Source organism: Heterocephalus glaber, unplaced genomic scaffold, assembly GCF_053883595.1.
Source record: "Heterocephalus glaber isolate CG9 unplaced genomic scaffold, H.glaber_assembly_v1.0 deba00000621, whole genome shotgun sequence".
NCBI lineage: Eukaryota > Metazoa > Chordata > Mammalia > Rodentia > Bathyergidae > Heterocephalus > Heterocephalus glaber.
In genome coordinates this window covers 30,736,386-30,743,198 of record NW_028258153.1, presented here as the reverse complement: position 1 = coordinate 30,743,198, position 6,813 = coordinate 30,736,386, and positions in this window count along the sequence as shown.

The following is a 6,813-nucleotide window of genomic DNA, read 5'->3' as shown; positions in this document are numbered from 1 at the left end:
TGGTTTAAAATCTAGGAACCATTCATATTTGTCCTGGGGTCTGTAGTTTCCCTCACTGATTTTCATCACTGGTTTTGAGATAGCATCCAATGTCTCTTATGTTTCCATAGTGAGCTTTCAGCTACTACTGGACATGAGTGCCTTGTAACATTTTTGTTATTGATTTTTCATGTGTGTGCATGATGTATTCTTGTTTTCCATAGCATTTTTCATATGCACCTATTTATTTTTCTATTTAAGCTTTTCTGAGTATCCATTTCATCCATAATGGAAACCACAGACCATTCAGAGAGAATTGTTCTTTAATCTGATGCTTGGAGCAGGCATTCCAGTGGTCTTGTTTTTTATTTTCTGATGCAGCAGAGCATGCTTACCTTGAAGACTTGTAGGTGGAGAATATTGTAGAGATTCGTGTCTTCAGGTGAGGTGAGAATAAAGGGAGCAGTGTTTGAACACAGTTGAAATGTAAGGCTGCAAGGAATGGATGGGAAAATTCTTGCTTAAGTTTGGATTTTATGAACCATATCCTTTAGTTTTTTCTTTAGCTGCTATTAGAATTTTCAGTTTTGAGGGCTTCAGTCAATTTTTAATGAGGACAGTTAACAGTACATTTTATGTGACCAACTTGAAAATATGGAAGCAAGTGGATAAACTTAAAAACATAGTTTTTCAAATTTATCTCTGTTAAGTTTTAATTTTTTTAAAACTTGAGGTGCAACATTTTGCCATTGGCCTACATATTTTTGCTTAATTTTCACATTTCTCATTGATCTTCACTACTCATCAATATGAATACACAAGACAAGACACCATGTTTCCATTCTCAAGTGACATAGAAGGCTGAGGAGCTGTCGCATGGCTGGATAAGGATGATTCCTCTACACAGGGCTTATGGAGCTGTTTGCATCTCCTATTTTCTAAAATTTCACTATTTTCTGAACGGATACTGAATTCTTAAAAAGACTGAGCTAACTTAGCACCATACTGCCATGATGAAATATACTCGTAAACTTTTCTTTAATATCACTGATTACAGCAACACTAGCTGATATCACTTTGATCCAGATTATAGAGGAGCTTAGTGATCCTTCAACAATAAATTCCTGTAGACACGAATCTGTCTTTGAGACTCCATATCTTTTTGCATGGTTCAAATACATGCTGGTGCCCGATCTGTTGTCTGTTAAGTGTCTGAGTTGGAATCTGAAAACATTCTCTCCTTTTAAGAACTCCATCCCAAGCAAAGCCCTTGATGCACACTTTGCCTTCTTGCTAATACTTGGCTCTGTCTATAGAATGCTTCTAGTCTTTTGTGGCAGGCTCTGTGTGTGTGCAAGCTGAGGTATGCCTTCTACAACGATCCTCCAGACAGTGACAATTGGTCTTTGCCTTCACTTCCGATTGACACAGAGTCTCAGGTCATTCCAAAGCAAATGCTTAGGGTTTTTTTTTCGGGGGGGGGTCTTTCCTGAGCATGCTCACAACCCTGTGTAAATGGGAGACTTAGATTCCCAGAAATATCTGAGACTTTTTAAAGCATCATGCAAACTTCTTACTCCCTAGTTTTTATTTTTACACTCTTTGGCTAGCCCATTGCTTGCCCCAGCAGCCATGATATTGAACAACTGCCTCTGGTTATTAAACCCTGCTGGGCCAAAGGATATGAGTACTGGGTAAGTTTCAGGTCAAGTCAAATGTGGGTAAATTCTTTTGGAGCATCACCAGGCAGGCCTCCATTCTGCCTCGTCCAGGGACTGCTGGGTGGCTGGTTTTCACAAGATTGCAAGCTCTTAGCTGGGAAGAAGTAGAATAAAGCAGGCCAAAATGCCGCAAAAATTACTGTTGTTTTAAATCAAGATATGTCCATGTTTCTTGAATTGGCTTCATAGATAATTATACTATATTTGGTTAATTTTCAGTTCTGAAACAGTTGGTTGTAACAGTTTTTTCCAGGGGTCTCTTTGATGGGAAGAGAAGACTTTCACTGGTCCTTACCTGTCATTAGCCCTCATTTTACTAGGTGAAGCTAATTTTTCATTTTATTTTTGTTGTGCTGAAAATGAAACCTAGGGCCTCAATGCATGCTAGGCACATGCTCTACCACTGAGCTACAACCCTAACCCTTAATTTAATAATATGTTTCATTTAACCCAATATATACAAGTATTTTATTACAGGATGTAATCAATATAAAATTAATGATATATTTTACATTTTTATATGAGATCTTCAAAGTTCAGCACGTATTTTACACTAAGACAGCATCTGCATTTGGACTAGTCACATTTCAAGTTCTCAATAGCCACATGTGGCCATCACACCATATTGGACAAACAGTGGTGGCTAGTTGATGGAAGTTCCCATTGGAGATCATAAAATGAAAAGCAGATTCTGAAGTGATATTTGACAGCAATGAAAAAAGAGGTAAGATTTATGCCATATTCTTAAATTTGATGTGTTCAACTCTGCTTAGTGAACATTAAATATATTATGTAGAAAATCAGCAGTTAATTAGATCACATGTGGTCATTTTTTTCAAGTGGTCAATGTCTTTTGAAGGCAGCCAGTAGACAGGATTGGAAGCATCTTTTTAGAGTATTCTTTTTTCCTTAGAATTTCAAAGGTGAAGTAGAACATAAAAGAAAAACCAATCCCCAGTGAAATTCTAGGAATAACTGGTTTGGTAAACTAGATTATTTTAAAATATATTTAATACTGGGCCGGGGATTTAGCTCAGTGGTTTCGTAGCCTGCTGCACAAGCGCAAGGACCCAAGTTCGATCCCCAGTACCACACACACACACACTATATATATATATATATATATATATATATATATATATTTAATACTTCCCCTTTATCTTCAAGTGAAGATTATACCTCTCTGATTCATCAATGCTGGAATTGGGATGTTTGCATCCACTCGAAAAGTGCTTGCTTGCCCAGGTAAGCTTCAGTGCCACTGGATTTGCCAAAAGAGACACATACCTGGGGTCACCATTACTACATGGCAGCTAGTGGATGGAACCACCCATTGGAGATCATGAAATAAAAAGCTTATGCTGACATGATATTTGACAGCAATGAAGACAGAGATAAGTGTACTAGTGAGTTTTGCTATGGCAACAAATGACTCCCTTTCCCACTCTGCCAAGAAGCAATCAGCATGTCTTTTATTTATCATTCCCTGGTTTGCAGGTGGGTTGTGGCAACTCTACTGTAGGCTACAGGTTGGCAGAGATTCGATTCTCCTGCACTTCCAGGTTGGAGGAGGAACCACTGTGTGGGGCACATGGGTCTCATGCAGTATAAACACATAGAGTGAGTACATTGTCTGTTTCTTTTCTTGGATAAGCATTTCTACAGCCACTAAAATTCCAATAAGCCAAAGCAAGTCACGTAGCCAAGGCTTACGGGACAATGATATACACTTCTGGGTTAGGTTGGGGGTGGAGTAACAGGAAAAAATATTTCTGTGCTGTACTAGAGTAAAATCCTCTATCAAGGTTTGTACACCTATTTAGTTAACTTCTCATGAATAGTTATTACTATAAATGATATATTATTTTAGACATGATTTATTTTAAGTTATTAATATATGTTAATATTACATGATGATGGGGTTTATTTTGGAAAATTAATACACTTATTTAATACAGCTTAATCAATTTCAGTCTCATTGCCCAACTTTCCTTTCTTCCTCCTTCCTGATCATCTCCTTCCCTTTTCCCAGAAGTATACTTCCTGGTTTCCTGTCATCTCTCTTTTATTTTATTTATTTTAAAATGAATTTATGATGGCCGGGGATTTAGCTCAATGGTTCTGGTGCCTGCCTTGCAAGCACAAGGTCCCGAGTTCAATCCCTGGTACCAAAAAAAAATAATAATTTTTTTTTTTAGGTTTCTAAAATAACAGAAAACAAGGATATTTAACTTTCTGAGTCTGGATAATTTCACTTAGCTTGATGATTTGTATTTACATCCATTTCCTACAAATGAGTCAAATTTATTCTTTATAGCTGAGTAGTATTCCACTGTGCATCTATACCACATTTTTTTTATCCATTCATCCATTGAAGGGCTTTTAGTCAGTTTTAATACCTTAGATACTGTGCATTGTGCTGCTATAAACATGGGTATACTATATGAGGCAGTCCTTAATTATTTCTGGATTCCCCCCAGGAATGAGATAACTGTGTTATTTTACAATTAGTTTCTTGAGGAATCTCCACTCTGGTTTCCATAGTGGCTGTAGTAGCACACATCCCTGCAAACAATGTAGGCAGGTTCCTTTTCTCCCCCACACCCTCGTCAACATTCATTATTTTTTGTGTTCTTCATGATGATCATTCTGACTGGGGAGAGATGGAATCTCAGTGTAGGTCTAACATTTCTCTGCATTTCTCTGGCGGGTAGAGATGTTGATCATTTTTTCATGTATTTTTTGGCTACTTGAACTTCTTTTGCTAAGTATTCTGTTCAATTGCCCACTATTTATTGGGTTCATTGTTTTATGGAGGCTGATTTTTAAGTTTTTTATTCTAGATATCAGTTCTCTAGCAGAAGAGTAGTAAGACAAGTTTCCTCCCATTCAATGGTTTATCTCTGCATTCTTATTTTGTTTGTTGTGCAGAAGTTTTAATTTGATGTGGTCCCAACTGCTTGTTGACTTTATTTCTTATGCTTTTGGAGCCTAGTCAGGAAGTTTTTTCCTGTGCCTATGCTTCAAGTATTTCCCTTATGTTGTCTTCCAGCAGTTTCAATGTTTCTGGTTTATAAACATGATTTAGCAATAATAAAATATTAATATCTTCCACTATCTTTAGGGGCTTCCCTAAGTTTCAGTTCCCCAAGAATTTTCTCTAGGGTAAATGAGTGAAAGCTATGGTCATACAGAGAGAGTTGGGGATAAATGAGAGGAATCACCATTCTTTTCTGTATCCTTAGCTCATTTAAATGAATAAGTCTCTTAACAGGAACCTGTGGTCAAGACAAACCATCTGTCATCTTAGCTTCAGGAGGCTGCTGGCCTCTGCCCATATTGGGGCCAGCTTCCCTTGCAGGAATTCTGGGAAGATGCTGTGCTGTCAGCTGGGCTGTTTCCGGGAAGGACAGCTTGCCAGCCCTGACACAGCAGTGCAGCTTCTTTCTCATCCAGTGAGACCCATGGGGAGGGCAGCAGCTGCTGCAGCCTCACCCTGCCATGTACCTGTGTCGGACCCCATGGGAAAAGCAGGGAAGGGGATGGGGGTGGAGTCACGTGGAGCTGAGGAGGAAGGAATCAAGAGCAGTGATGATTTGTGTGCCCCTCTGAGTATACATCCACATTTGTACCTCTCAAAAATGTGACTCAGTGTTCCACCCAGCACAGCTCTTGGATGAGCTGTTCCTCTGATCTGGCTTTACCATTACCCTCCTGGTAGCTGAGGAGAGAATTTCCCTCTTTCTATTTGGCACTTCCATCAGTGTAATGATACTGAAGCTGTGTCAACTGCTGAATATAGCAGTGATTTATATCGGTGTCCTAAATCAGGACTTACACCCCCCTTTCCTGTTATGTGAATCTGTTCTCACTAATGGATGTTTGGGAAAGGCCTCCAAATTCCTATTTCCAGGCCTGGTGCTGCAGCAACATTGGCTTAACCATCTAAATATCATGTTGGAACATTCCTTGGTAATTCTAAGATGGTTGACCATGGGGTCAAATCCTCATTTCTTGACCTTAGTCCCAGAAACTGCTGTCATCCCTAAAGATATTCTGAGACTTCTTTACATCCCTACAGACAGAAGCTTTCAAGTGCAACATATTATGCATGCTTTCATCACTTTAGTAATGCAGTTGTGACTTTATTTACTTTGAAGGAAGTAAAAGGGTTTTAATGATGTTATATTTAATATGCTGCTTTTTTTATTAAAGAGCTTCCTTGGACAAAGTTACTTAAGCTTTTGTTAAAATGGGCATTTTCAGTGGAATACAAGCATGAATAGCCTATCGGTGCAAATGCACTCCTGACTTATATAAAAGAGGAAGTAAGAAAGGTCATAGGTTTGGTCAAATAGCCATCTGTTAATCTAGGTATTCTCAGAACCCTGGATGGTTCTATGCTTTCAGAGAGCCAATCCTTCTAGAACCCCAAATTCCAGATCACTGGGATCTAAGAAATCTGCCCCTCTTCCAATCTGGCTTTAATTTCCTTATGATCCTCCAAGCCAGGGCCACAGTGCTGGCAGCTAAAGGCATGACTCATCTGATGAGTGCACCTGCTCCATCTGGGTGTGACTCAGGAAATATTGTCCTTGCCACTGGGACCTGTATTTGTAGGAAATGGAAGCAATCAAAACAAAACTGTTGATTACCAGTGTAGCGTGGGTCTCCTGGAAAACAGATTTTGAAAAGTCTTGTTCTTCAGGCCTGTGTTTCTCCTGAAGTAAAAAGAGCTTCATCCTCAACAAACATGACCAGCATTTTTGTAGGACGGAGTGATGGTGAAGGGCATGATTCTCAACATGGATGTTTCTCTGTAGTTAATGTGTGTGTGTGTGTGTGTGTGTGTGTGTGTGTGTGTGTATGTTCACTTCCAGCCACAGAGCAATTACAGGGCATTGTGATTGACCACAGAGATGCCAGAAAGAATGCATGGGGCTTTCTTCCTGCTCATTTTAGATGCTATGATTCTGTACATATCAGGACTTCAGCAGTCATGGGAGACTTTCAGATTTAATTTCCAGCCCAAGACTGGATCTCTGTGAGTACTTTATAATCAGGTTACTTACTAGACATAACCATTTGGTTTTAACACAGCAGCTTAAGCCCA